Source organism: Amblyomma mixtum, chromosome 3 (assembly GCF_055824585.1).
Source record: "Amblyomma mixtum isolate Tamu chromosome 3, ASM5582458v1, whole genome shotgun sequence".
Classification (NCBI taxonomy): Eukaryota; Metazoa; Arthropoda; class Arachnida; order Ixodida; family Ixodidae; genus Amblyomma; species Amblyomma mixtum.
The window spans coordinates 125,021,556-125,036,313 of record NC_143014.1 but is presented as its reverse complement, the minus strand read 5'-3'; the positions used below and the strand labels follow the sequence as shown (position 1 = coordinate 125,036,313).

General features: G+C 44.3%; 1 long non-coding RNA gene across 1 annotated transcript; it reads left to right on the top strand.

The window, feature by feature from the left end:
* Window positions 1-3,985: 3,985 nt before the first annotated feature.
* Window positions 3,986-5,366, top strand: LOC149351737 (uncharacterized). Its single transcript, XR_016289505.1, has 2 exons — window positions 3,986-4,639; window positions 5,226-5,366. It is a non-coding gene; the product is annotated as an uncharacterized LOC149351737 (long non-coding RNA).
* The last annotated feature ends 9,392 nt before the right edge of the window (window positions 5,367-14,758 follow it).

Genomic DNA, 14,758 nt, shown 5'->3' with positions numbered 1-14,758 from the left:
TCGGAATGAAACATCTTAGTAAAGCCACTCCGTGTTCCCAAAAAAATACAACTGTTCCGCAACAAGTAGCTCACCGCCCAATGATGCTTTGGGCGTCCATGGTGGCTGAAGTGCAGCGCCGCCAGCTTTCCCTCTAGGTAATAGTAAGAAACTCTATGGATTGAGGCGCCTCAGCCATACTAGTTCTGCGTCCCAAATTTTAGATTTAATTATACTCCATTCCCTGTACATGAGTGCGTTTGTATCCGCTATGCACCCTGGTCAATCCCCCACCGTGGCTATGTGCCATTCAGCCCCAAGGACATCATCATCATCATCATCATACCAGCCATACTCTTTAATGGGCGCGTGCTGCACTACCTTTAACGACTCTTTGTTGGCGAGGTTCGACGGTTATAGCTGTTATAGCTGTGGGTGCCTATCTTCAGCTTGTTTGTGTTGAATGTGTGGCCTCGTTAGTTTTGTGGTAGTGTGACTGAACTCCGAAGGTAACAGATGGCTCCTGCGCTTCGGAAGACGTTCTTACGCGTATGGAGTTCTCAAAAACTGCTGACGTGCTGCACTCAAGACAACGCTGGAGCGGCCATCGCCCGATGCCTGATAGAAGAAACGGCTTGCCTTGATTGCTGACCAATGTATGTACAGAGCTGTAAAACGACTTCTGCGATGTGTCGGGAGGATGCACGAGGGCTGCGAATGCATTTAGGGTTGGTCTTCACGTCTTGTTCTCAGTGAGGCGCAAAATGCGAGCACCACGCGATCGTTTGCATGGAGAAGGTGTTCCGACACGCTCGCTTGCCAGCTATGCAACTTTTAACCCGCCGCCTTGCGCTCTAGTCAGCTCCTCGGCGGAGAAGTTGTGCAACAGAATTTGGTTGCACGCTGTGAACCATAGGGTGCTGCTTGATTCGTTATTCCGACTGAACAGGAGCAGCGCGTGAAAAGGAGACCATAAGAACGAAAAGTGCTTGTAGCGGCGTGCGTCTTTTGATTATGCGGCTCAGCCCTCGTTGGCGTCGCAGAACCCTCCTCGCAGCGCCGCGTTTCCTCCTCCGCTCACTCCTCTTTTCTTCCTTCTCCTCTTTTTTTCTTTCACGGCTGTTCCGCTCTTCGGTCCATTCCTCTGGCGAGCCGCACGTGGGCTGCCTCCGCGCCCCGCCGCCGCGGTTTTTTTGCGGTTCTCTGGTGGAAAACCGGGATTCTGTGCGTCTTCTGGACCGCGCGGTCTCTGTTCTGTTATATTTTTCGTGTTGTATGGTTTAATTTCTTTATATTTTTGTTTCTTTTCATATTTGCACTTTTTTCATTTGTTTTATTTCACTCATGAAAGCCGTACGTTCACTAGACGTGCCTGTATTCATACTCAAACCGTGAACCTTCGTGGCGGAATGGCAGCGACTACCCTTGAAGTGTCAAAGGCCCTGGTTCGATTCCCAGTCTCAATAAAGTTTTTAAGGCGAAAGCCTTTACTGCCTCATACTTTCGTTAGCAGCCGTGTCGGCAGATGTGTCCGCGTTTTGACGGGTGTCCACCGCTGCCTGCCAGCGCTACAACACGCTGGTCTGTTCCACTCCTAAAGGCGAAGCTTAAGCGTCATTAATTAGCCGTTAATTAGTATTTGGTCATTAATCAGTAATTAGCCACTAATTAGTAATTTGACATTACTTCGTCATCAATTATGTGTGACGTCATCCGGTGGTGACGTCACCAGTGTCACATAGGCAAAGTGGTGCGGAAAGCGCTTTCGCCTCTATGCACTTTAGACAGTCAAAGTGCCCCCTGAATTTTTTTTCTTCGCCGAAACTCGAACACACTTGCTAACATTCCTTGCTCACGACAGTATGAGGCATTAAAGGCTTTCGCATTAATAAAGCGATTCTGCTCGTATTCTGCACATTGAGAGGCGCGCTGACCAGGCCGCGGGCCGACAGTGTGCCTCTCAATGTGGTGACGCATGAACACGTAGTGCGCGGGCCGCGGGCGAACGGACCGTCGTGTGAATCGCCCTTTAACACCATTTTAAGTACGTGCGCAGTCGCCTTCTTTGGGCGAGGAACGCGCCGGCCACACAAATGGCTTGAAGGGCAACGCGAAAATGGCGAGCCGGCCGCCCTAGAAGCTCGCCAGGAGCAGAACAGCTGTGAAAGAAAATACGCGCAGAATCGCTTTATTAAGGCGAAAGCCTTTAATGCCTCATACTGTTGTGAGCAAGGAATGTTAGCAAGTGTGTTCGAGTTTCGGCGAAAAAAAAAATTCAGGGGCCACTTTGACTGTCTAAAGTGCGTAGAGGCGAAAGCACTTTACGCACCACTTTGCCTATGTGACACTGGTGATGTCACACATAATTGATGACGAAGTAATGACAAATTACTAATTAGTGGATAATTACTGGTTAATTACCAAATACGAATTAACTGCTAATTAATGACGCTTAAGCTTCGCCTTTAGGAGTGGAACGCGACAGCGTGTTGTAGCGTTGCCAGGCAGCGGTGGACACCCGTCAAAACGCGGACACATCTGCCGACACGGCTGCTAACGAAAGTATGAGGCATTAAAAGCTTTCGGCTTAAAAACTTTATTGAGACTGGGAATCGAAACAGGGCCTTTGGCACTTCAAGGGTAGTCGCTGCCATTCCGCCACGAAGGTAAACGCTTTAAGCATGAATAAAGGCACATCTAGTGAACGCACGGGTTTCATGAGTGAAATAAAACAAATGAAAAAATTACAAATATGAAAAGAAACAAAAATATAAAGAAATTAAACCATAAAACACAAAAATATAAAAGAAAAGGCAGATCTAGTGAACGCACGGGTTTTATGAGTAAAATAAAACAAATAAAAAAGTGCAAATATGAAAAGAAACAAAATATAAAGAAATTAAACCGTACAACACGAAAAATATAACAGAACAGAGACCGCGTGGTCCAGAAGACGCACAGAATCCCGGTTTTTCACGAGAGAACCGCAAAAACCGCGGCGGCGGGGCGCGGAGGCAGGCCACGTGCGGCTCGCCAGAGGAATGGACTGAAGAGCGGAACAGCCGTGAAAGAAAAAAAGAAAAGGAGAAGAGAGGAGGGAGCGGAGGAGGAAGGGCGGCGCTGCGAAGAGGGTTCTGCGACGCCAACGAGGACTGAGCCGATTATGCTGCCTGAGTGTTTACTGGATATGGAGTATTGCCTGTTCTACGTCGCAATCACATCAAGTGCTGCGTTTCTTAATACCTCTGGTCAACGAAACGACGATTAGAAATAGCAGAACCATTCCATTGCAGTGCAGCTGATTAAATCGCACAATGGAATGTTTGTTGTCATTTTATTTAAATTACGTTCACTACATTTGTCATTCCGCCATTTTCAGTCTGAAGCGATAAAAGTTTAACGTGATTCGCGAATAATAGCTCTAAGAAAAGATGATTAGCTTTGTAAACCATTTTTATGCTAACTATTGGAGGCGTAGGTAATTAATCAGCCTCCACTCATGAACAAATTGGACTGAACTGTGGCTTCTGTGATGATGGTTGTGAAAGCATGGCTCTAATGCAGCCTTTCTTCAAATGCGCCCGCAGTCAAGCTCTGTACAGCTGCTCCACCTGTATCAGCACGCTACTTTTGCACCAGCTTTCATCCGCCATCGAGCCAATGCTACCTCAACCTGAGGCAAATGGCATCAAGACCTGCTGGTGCAGCTAGCCTATTACCCAAGCAACCACAGATATCCGTCGGACGTACGAGCTAGATCCGAACGTCCTTTGCCGAGATCGGACGTCCATCGGACATACGAACACAATCCGATTTCGGATATCCGTATTCATACATCCGCCGGACGTACAGACACTATCCGCTTTTGTATATCCGCATTAGAGACAAGGTATACGTCCGAGGGATGTACGGTGGAGTATATTCTCCGGATATGAGTATAGAATTTTTTTCTAATTTTTCACACAGAAAAGTCGCGCCGTTCGATTATGTATACTGTAGAGTTCGCTTTTTTAACCTAGAAAATTTTATTCGCGAAGGAAATTTTGTCAGTTTTATTGGCTAGTGTGCGAGAAATTGCGTTAATATCTGCATATTTGCTTTGGAGAAATTATTTCCATGAGCTACAGGGTTTGACTTGAGGACTTTTGTAAATTCGCGCAATTCCCTAGTCATATACTTGCAGTGCAAGGGCCACTGCTGAACTAAATTTATTTAAGGGTAGGAGCGAGTGCTACACAAATTTACAGTAAATCAATTACTAATTTACATCTAGAAAACATCTAAAAATCAGTAGCGACATCGTGTCCGCCGTTGTAAATCGCGATTGAAACCACTTGTATATTCAAGACTCCCGCCGAACTCCGCTATCATCATCATCCTAAATGCAGCTTGTAGTCAGCCCAATCCAATCCATCAGCCACAGAGTGCAGCGGCATAATGGCGGCGTTGCTAGTTTGGTGCGAAGCGTGGTGCCCCTTTTGAGCTCTGTTACTAGAATGTGTGGCTTTTTTTAGTCTGCGGACGAAAGTGGTGTGTAACTTGAACAATTCGAAGGATGCGGCAAGTGCCTGAAGCCCTCCTGGAACGCTGGAATATCGTACTACACCGACTTTGAATGAAAGAAGGCCTAGTGTGATTGCCTACGGCATGGCCTACGGAGGTAAGTGCAGTACACTGCTTGGGAATTACTTTTATGACAATGGAGCAAGATCTGTAACATTCTCTCGCGGGAGAGTTGGAGTTATGTATGGCTATACTGTGGTGTGGGCTACAGATGGGTTGAGACTTGTGCTACGTCTCTTGCCTCTTTGTGCCGTTGTGGTCTTCATTAACTTGAATAGCATTGACGAAGTTGCCGAACATTCTTGAAGTTATCATGTTCTCTTGCAATTTGGCACAGGCATAATCTTTTTGTTAGCAGTCCTGACACTGGTTATTGCTTGAGTCTAGGGAAAGGAGGGCAGAACTTCTCTGAAATTAGAGACTGCATGTAACAGGTGGGTTGTAGGGCGCGTGCCATCATGAAAAATGCTCAATTTCCTAGCTCTTGGCCCCTTTCAAGCATAGAATACCTACTGGTGTCAAGGATGATGACTATGTCGGTGCGTCTCTCACCTCTGTGTTATTTTGGGCTTTATTAACGTGAATACCAATAACAAAGTTGCCAAGCATTTTTGAATTTATCATGGTCTACTGAGATTTGGCGTGGGCTTGATTCCTAACCTTTTTCTTTTCATTTTTTGCAGAAAGCTGTTCGCTTCCGCTTCATCACGGAAGTAGGAAGATGGATGTGCGCTCGAAGTTTTACGTCTTATTGAGGAGTTACACACTTCACAGTAACTCAGGCCTGTGCTGATGTACAATCATAATAAAATATTCTCGCTGTACTTTCAGTTGCGTTTTCATTTTATTGCTCCGCGGACACGATGAAAGTATGCATGTGCCATATATGCAAACATCCGAGAAAGATCCGGGAACGGACGTCCGAAATCGATGTCCGTTGGCCAGACAAACATGTCCCTTTGGACGCCTACAGGACGGCCGACGGACGTCCACCGGCTGTTCGCGGACGTCCGCCGGCCGTCCGGAACATCCGAAACGGACGGCCGATGGATATCTGTGGTTACTTGGGTAGCTATGGGCAATGGATATCAATCAAGCATGTGCCACTTGTGCATCAGCTCCGTAATTTGACTAGGTTTTGTCTATTTTCAGCTCAGGCCGGCAGTCCCAGCTGCTCCTGCGGCCACCGCTGCCATTCCTGTGACCATCACTACCGGTTCCTGCGGCCTGTCGGCGGTTTTTCGACTGTTTCTGCAGCTTGGGATACTCCACCCATCGCCCTGCTGCAGTTAGCCGCGGCGCCTGCCCTCACCGGGAAAACACTCGGTTTGTCTGGCCTGCGGTGCTGGGACACTCAGGTGGGCCGTTTCATCGCCCTCCCGCGCGCGGTCGCGGTCCTCGCCGGCTCCCTTTTCTGGGGCGCTGGCCTTTTTTGGGCTTAGCCTTAGCAAGACAGTGTTTGCAATTCTCCACCGGGTTTTATTTTAGAAAGAGGAAACTCCATGTGTCGATGGATCTATACGAACAGGCCTGGGGTGTGGCCTGATCTCGGTGCATAGAACCAACAGCGCACTTCCTCACCAGAGCAGGATTTGGCCACCCTGGTGTAGTACTTGGCCGCAACCTTCTATGAACCACCCAATTAACCCTCGGCCCTCAGTCCCCAGTGGCTGCGGAGCAGCTGGCTGGTGTGGCGGTCAGACCTGTCACGCAGCGGACGGTGCTAAGAATCATTGGCTCCGGACAGGCGGCCATTGGAAACTGAACCTAGCAACGTTTAACGTAAGAACCTTATCCAGTGAGGCTAGTTGAGCAGTGCTGTTGGAGGAATTAGCTGGTATTAATTGGGATGTCATAGGGCTTAGTGAGGTTAGGAGGACAGATGAGGCGTATACAGTACTAAAGGGCGGGCACGTACTGTGCTATCGTGGATTAGCAGATAGACGAGAACTAGGCCTGATATTCCTCATCAATCAGAATATATCTGGCAACATAGAGGAGTTTTATAGCATTAACGAGAGGGTGGCAGCTATCGTAATTAGGTTTAATAAGAGGTATAAGCTGAAGGTGGTTCAGGCCTACGCGCCCACATCGAGCCATGATGACCAGATCGTTGAAACCTTCTACGAAGACGTGGAATTGGCGATGACCAAAGTAAAATCACAGTACACTATACTGATGGGCGACTTCAATGCGAAGGTAGGCAAGAAGCAAGCTGGAGACCAGGCGGTAGGTGACTATGGCATAGGTTCTAGGAATAGCAGGGGAGAGTTGTTAGTAGAGTTCGCAGATAGAAATAATTTACGGATCATGAATACCTTCTTCCGCAAACGAGCCAACAGGAAGTGGACGTGAAAGAGCCCCAATGGTGAGACTAAAAATGAAATAGACTTCATACTGTGCGCTCAGCCTGGCATCGTAGTGGATGTGGAGGTCCTCGGAAAGGTCCGTTGTAGCGACCACAGAATGGTAAGGTCTCGCATTAGCTTAGATTTGAAAATGGAGCGCAGGAAATTAGTGAAGCGGAAGTCTATTAACGAGTTAGCATTAAGAGGGAAAGTAGAGGAATTCAGGATTTTGCTGCAGAACAGATTTTCCGCTTTAACTGAAGATGACGACCGTAATGTTGAAACAATGAACAATCGTCTCACAGATATCATAACGGAGTGCGCCGTAGAAGTAGGTGGTAGGATGGTTCGACAGGATACCGGGAAGCTATCTCAGGAGACTAAGGATCTGATTAAGAAACGCCAAAGCAGGAGGACGTCTAACTCCATAGATAGAATAGAGCTAGTAGAGCTGTCGAAGTTAATAAATAAACGCAAGATAGCCGACATCAGGAAGTTTAACACGGAGAAAATCGAGCATGCTCTAAAGAGCGGAGGTAGCCTAAAAGCAGCGAAGAGAAAACTAGGCATAGGTAAAAACCAGATGCAAGCGATAAGAGACAAAGAGGGCAATGTCATTAACAATATGGATAAGATAGTTAAAGTAGCGGAAGAATTTTACACAAATCTATAAAGTAGCAATTGCAATCAGAATGTTACTGAGAGGGGCAGTGGAACACAGCAATGGGACATCCTGCCAGTAACGATGGAGGAAGTAAAGAAAGCCTTGGGAGCAATGCAGAAGGAGAAAGCAGCTGGTGAGGATCAGATAACAGCAGATTTGTTGAAGGATGGAGGAGAAATTGTGCTCAAAAAACTAGCCACCCTGTATACGCAATGCCTTGTGACCTCGAGCGTACCTAGAGCGTGGAAAAATGCTAACATTATCTTAATTCATAAGAAAGGAGACTCCAAGGACTTGAAGAATAACAGACCGATCAGCTTACTGTCTGTTGCCTACAAGGTATTTACTAAGGTAATCGCTAATAGGGTCAGGACCACCTTAGACTTCAATCAAACAAATTACCAGTAGGCTTCAATCAACCAAATTACCAGGCAGGCTTTTGTAAAGGATACTCGACAACGGACCATATTCACGCAATCAATCAGGTGATAGAGAAATGCGCAGAATATAACCAGCCCCTATATATAGCATTCATTGATTACGAGAAAGCATTCGACTCAGTAGAAACCTCAGCAGTCATGCAGGCATTGCGGAATCGAGATGTAGAAGAGTGTTATGTGAAAATATTGGAAGATATTTATAACGATTGCACAGCTACCATAGTTCTCCATAGAGTCAGCAATAAAATTCCAATAAGGAAATGTGTCAGGCAGGGAGACACGATCTCGTGTATGCTATTCACTGCCTGTTTACAGGAGGTATTCCAGGGCCTGAAATGGGAACAATTGGGGATAAGAGTTAATAGAGAATACCTAAGTAATTTGCGATTCGCTGATGACATTGCGTTGCTAAGTCACTCAGGACATGAACTGCAAAGCATGATCAATGAATTACAGGCAGAGCAGAACGGTGGGGTTAAAAATTAACATGCAGAAAACCAAACTAATGTTCAACAGCCTAGCAAGGGAACAGCTGTTCGCAGTTGGTAGCCAGGTACTGGAAGTAGTAAGAGAATATGTCTATTTATGGCAGGTAGTGACAGCTGATCGAGATCATGAGATGGAAATAACTAGAATGAGAACGGGGTGGAGCGCATATGGCAGGTTATCTCAGATCATGACTGGCAGTTTACCAATATCCCTCAAGAGAAAAGTATACAACAGGTGTATCTTACCGGTACTCACCTTAGGGGGCAGAAACGTGGAGGCTAACAAAGAGGGTTCAGCTTAAGTTAAGGACAACGCAGTGAGCTACGGAAAGAAAAATGATAGGTGTAACGTTAAGAGATTGGAAGCGGGCGGAGTGGGAGAGAACAAACACGTGTTGATGATATCCTAGTTGAAATCAAGAGGAAGAAGTGGGCTTGGGCAGGGCATGTAATGCGAAGGCAAGATAACCGATGGTCCTTAAGGGTAACGGAGGGGATTCCAAGAGAAGGCAAACGTAGCAGGGGGCGGCAGAAAATTAGGTGGGCGGATGAGATTAAGAGATTTGCGGGAATATGGTGGCCGCGGCTGGCGAAGGACAGGGTTAATTGAAGAGACATGGGAGAGGCCTTTGCCCTGCAGTGGACGTAGTCTGGCTGATGATGATGATGACATGAGTGAGTACCCAAGGCGGTCGTTTTTTTCCTTGTCTTTGCTTTTAGCCTGACAAAAATCTTCTGGTACAGGCTCCCTCTCTCTTTCATTTATTTTTGTCTTTTGAAAGAGGACAAAGAGAAAGGGAAAAGATATGCGGGCATTGTAAAAGCACTCCTCTAGTCAAGCTCATTATGTTATAGTGTGTAATGCTTTTTTATAGTTTTTTCCCTCATGCCTCTCATGCTAGGGAATCTTTACCACAGTATAGACCAAATTAAAAATATTATGTGCTTCACGACGTTTATACAGCGGTCTAAAAGCAGCAAATTTTTATGTGTTTACTTCACCAGTACCTACCACTTACGAGGTATGGCATGTTTGAAGCGAACCAGTGGTGTGATAACTCTATGGCAGACATAGCCGAATGGGCAATACATAATTGAATATTAGTGTTCAAATGGCGCACTCTGCTTTAGAAGCATAGATCTGGCTAGCATCAATAATTGATACCCTACCAGATTATCCTTGCATTACATGAAACCCTGTAAAGCTTATATTGAAGCTGTACAGAAGAAAGGCGTTTATTCGATATGTCATGAGCATTGCTGAGGTTTTCTTTCACACTTGCCACAACTCACTGCCCTGCACAGTTGAAATGCATTTGGAATCTTTTGAATATTTGTGCATTCTTGTTTTTTATTCATACCGACGTTCAGTTACTGATTGCATAACCCTAGCTGAGCCTACGTCAACAAATATTGCTGCGATCTTAACAATACCCCTTGCTTTACTTGAACCGATGCGTTTGATGTCGCCTCTCTGCCGTGCCATCAAGGTTTGTAACAAGCTGTGTAAATAACTTCATTTACTTTCTCGAGGCATTTGTTGCTGTAATTAGTGACAAGTATAGCCTATAAAGAACAAACTTAAGTACTCATATTTATCTTCTTTCGAGCACTTGTTTCTCTTGTATTCTTAACTTAAACAGATATGAGCAGGCCTCAGCACTGGAGAGATGTGCTGCAGGACAAATAAACAAGAACTACCAGTCCAGCTGCTCCCTTAGGGGCATGTTGCTGAGGCTTTTATCGCTTGTAGTTCTACGCAGCTTTACTTAAAACCATTGTCTCCGACACAGTGTGTGCCTTAATATTTTGATTCATTTGCTTTAGTGTGTGCCACTCTGGTGCCCTAACAAACTTGCTCACCTTTGTACTCTTTGTTCATACATTTTCCTCCAACACCTTGTATAGTTTCAAATGATGCTACATTATCTAGTAAAGTTAAGTTACTCTCTCCTAGCTGCTCTAAGAGAAAAAAAATGTGCACGTTATATTGCAATGTGTTTGTGCCACTTGTTTTGAAAACAAAAGGTGGCTGAATTTTTGTACAGAGAAGTCAAGAAACATGAAATGATTTTCATATTTGATGGCCTGCGTGTTATCTTTACATGACTGCAGTGGCTAAATATCTCTTTGCGGTTGGCTAATTAGGCATAACATGGTAATGTCAGTTCCTGTGAACATCATTCAGTCTTCGAATGTGAGGGTAGCACAACAGCATGTTATAGCTTTTTCTTGTTCAAGGAAGCATTGTATTTAGTTCGTCTTGTGACTGCTGCTTATGCTGTTACTCAGCAGCCTTATCAGACTCTCTTGGAGTGCTACGTTTTAGTGCACATTTAACTGATTGTTGCCTCTCCTTGCTTGATTCTAAAAAAAGATACTCTAACTCTATACCTCGTATCATTTTCTTATGCAGTTCTCTTGCTGCTGCATTCCACCGTGGAGGAGGCTACCTGTTGGGGCTGTTGATGCACACGTTGCATCACTCGCTACCGCTTCCTGCTGGGGATGCAGACAAGTAACGACAAGCAGGCTGTCTGATATTGAGGACAAGTGTCAGGATAGCACACCAACAAAGTCACTTAAGCATTCCTGTGCTGATGCATGTTTATCAAAATCAGCTCAAAGCTTCATATCTACATCGATGTAGACATTTAGCATATGTTTGGCATCCTGTTTGACTCTTAATTCACTAGTGTTTGCAGCGTTTAATGTTGGTCTTAAGACAGTGTAAGCATTGTTTTACTGTGGGATTTTTAGCTATTTTAGAGAGGTGTGTGTGCATGCATGCACTGTTTTTCCCACAGATTTTTTATGTGGCTCATGGAACTTTCATGTTACAGAAGAAATTATTTCATTTCTGGGTTGTACAGGAAAGTGAGCAGTATTTATATACACCAGGTGTTTCAGGGAAGACTAAGTAGTTTTCAGAAATATGGCTTTTGCTGCATAGTATTACTAGTGTTAGCAGACACCAGAAAGCTGGTGAGTTGTATTTAGTAAGCTGGTTAGTTAATTTCTTATAATTAACTTTTGACTAACACAGGTTTGCAACTGGTTGAAATTAGAGATTTGTAGCTGGTCATTAGTAGTAGCCATATCAGCTTTTAAAATTTACAAAACATAATTACCCTCGCCGCTGCAGTGGCTTAACAAATTTTGGCTGCATCGTGCGAAAATACATACGCTTTTGAAAGCATACAGGCAAAGCAACCCCTTAAGTGCATCTAATTGCTACAAATCTCTTTAATTGCAACAAGACACCTAACTCTGATAGTTAAAAGGTTCATTAATTAGTTAACCAGCTTACTACGTTAGACAATTCGCCAGTTTTCTGGTGCCCGCCATCACTGGTAATACTATGCTGAAAAGGCCATATATTTATCCAAAAAACCTATTTCTTGAAACTTGCGTAGTCTTCCCTGAAACACCTGGTATATATCTATATATGTATAAAAAATTTAGCACGATGTAATTCATGACGTTTTGGGTGGAGGGCCAGCCGTTTTCAAGTGTACTACATTTGAAGCACACAGCTTTTGTTTCGAATGCTCTATTATACTTGAAAAAGGCTGGTCCTCCAACCGAAATGTCGTGAATTAAAACCTTTTATCTTTTTCAATTTCTGTGTGTCTATCATTGTTACTAAGAGGGAACTGAGGGGAACTATGCCGAAGGCAATATTCTATTCCTCAAGATCTATTGTTTTCTGTAAAAAAATTTTATGTGTCATGCACGTCTTGTAGCTCTTAAGTATGCTTGTGAGCAATAAATGAATGTAATAATTTGTATTTTGCTTCTATTATTCTTTAAGCAGTCTAGGATACGGCGTTCACAAAATGATTTCGAAGTGATGAAACAATGGTGATAAAAGTCATAGAGTGTAGTTAACACACCTTTTTCCCAGTGTTGATAAGTTGATGTAGCAATTATACTTTCTTCGTACTTGAGTCTTTTGAATAACGGTGGCCAATTGTCGGAAGACTGTTAGTAGGGTGTTGGTAGACATTGTTGGTATGTGGTTGATAGGAAGTGCATAGAAACTGTCGATAAGGGGATCGTGCTATGTGCTTGAGTCTTTTGGATAACTGTGGCCAATTGTCAGAAGACCGTCGATAGGGTGTTAGTAGACATTGTCGGTAAGTGGGTAATAGGAAGTGCATAGAAACTGTCGATAAGGGGATCGTAGGAAGTCTAAAGACTTTCTACGTACTTGAGTCTTTTGGATTACGGTGGCCAATTGTAGGAAGACAGTTGATAGGTTGTTACTACAGAGTATAAAGACATTCAAAAGACTTTCTGTTCAATGCTGATAGGTTCTATTAACATTTGTCTGAAGAATTTCTAAAGAATGTTACTAAAAATTTTTGTCCGCAGGCCACCCTATAACAATAAATATTTACAACTAAAAGATTGCACAGTAAGTACTAATTAGCACTTTGGAATAAAAGACATTTTGGAAACTGGAGTATGCGGCAGTTGCGTGTGATCCTCACCTAAAAAAAGATATACAGCAACTATAAAATATTGAGAGAAAAGCTGTCAGATATATTTTTTCAAAATTTGACAGGAAAGATTCTCCGACATCACTGATAAAATTTAACAATATCTCCACTCTAGACATACGCAGAAAGATTAGCAGACTCATATTCTTACCTGACTGTTTTGTTGGTACATTGAAAGTAGTTCTCCCTAAGCATGTGAAACCCCTCAGTTCCACGACTACAAGACACAGTAATTAGCGCTCTTTAACACCTATATTTTCACTTGTAGAGAATCGTCTAAAAACTATTTTCTACACACGGTGGCTGAGTGGAAATAAGTACCACCTTGTGTTTTTGAATCAAATTTTGTGGCTGAAGTAGAGGGTCTGTTCTTTGTTGGGTAGAATTTGATCCTCTGTTAACAGTGTTTTGCGTACTTTTCTCAGGTGCTCTTTTTTGTTCTTTTGTTGACACTATTTTTCTCCTGATATGGTTCAAGTCGTTCTTTTGTTGTCCCTCCTGCTAGGACTAAACAAAAGGCCTGCAGCATATTCGTAAATTAGTAAATGTATAGGCATTATGAATCAAAGCTTATATATTCAGGCATAATTTGGTACAATACGAAACAGTGCTTGATACACTCCGCTGAAAACGCAGTACCATTCCTTTTTGGAGCCGCTGATGCGAACCAGAACACCGCCGGAACCTCACCAGTTAGTTGCCGCGCCCTCGCTCCGGTCTGATAGAAACATAATTCGGTAAAGTGGTCACTGCAAATTCGACTGCCTGGGGTAGGTTTCCATCTATTCGTTTCTGAATTTTGCCCCTACTGATGGCTTAACTTGGGCTTAGAGCGTGGGAACGTACATCACAATAAAGCGCAGTGTTGGCGAAGCTGGCGCAACGGGACAACACAGAGCTGAACAGATGACGCTCCATTCGTACGTGTTGCGTGTATCAACGTCCTGTCGTCTGTTACAATCGTGCCATTGCAATGCAAAATGCCCTTCTTTTTGTAACGGCGTAGTAAGTAGGCAGTATCGTGTAAAAAGACGAGAACGACGAAGAGAAAATTCCAAGGTGAAAATGGAAACTGAAAAGCCGTGCTCATGTCCCATTTCGTGCCCTGCCAAAGGCCGACTTTCGAGACGAGGCCGCTTACATCCGATAACTTCACTTTCGGGAGCCCGATGCGCCATCTAGCCTCATAGTAGAGATCAATGAGCACATCGCCTTTTAAAAACGCACCCATTTGGACTTCACAGAGAAATAAGTGCCTGTCGCAAAATTTCATTATCACACAGTTTCAAGCCGATGCGCACATCCAGAGATCTCGTTCAGCATTTACTCCGCAAGCTCGGGTCTAATCCAAACAGCGCTCCTCATATAATAGTGCAACTCGACGTGATCCACAGGTTCGCTCTGGCACCTGAAGCGCAGTCTAACAATCCGTCGACCCTTACATCGCCCAGACATCTAAATCCAGAGTTTATCCGGTCAATGACGTCTCCCTAAAAGATAGGAAACATTCCGTGTGTTTGCCCTTGATTTTTTTTTTTGCACGCAAAGAACAATTTCTCGTTTGTTCGAGTCTGGAGGTCTTTCCAGTGTTTATCTTCAGATGGCTGAACATAAAACATGGGTGGCTGAAAAGGCACGCTAAACTGACGGAGGCATTTTCACAGAAGGAAGCGCACTTTTTTTATTTAAACAAGCTTCATTCGCTTCAAGCGTCGAGGGTGTTATCCTGCATGCCCTCGCTGGCCTACAGGCTGGTCGCAGAGCGCGGACC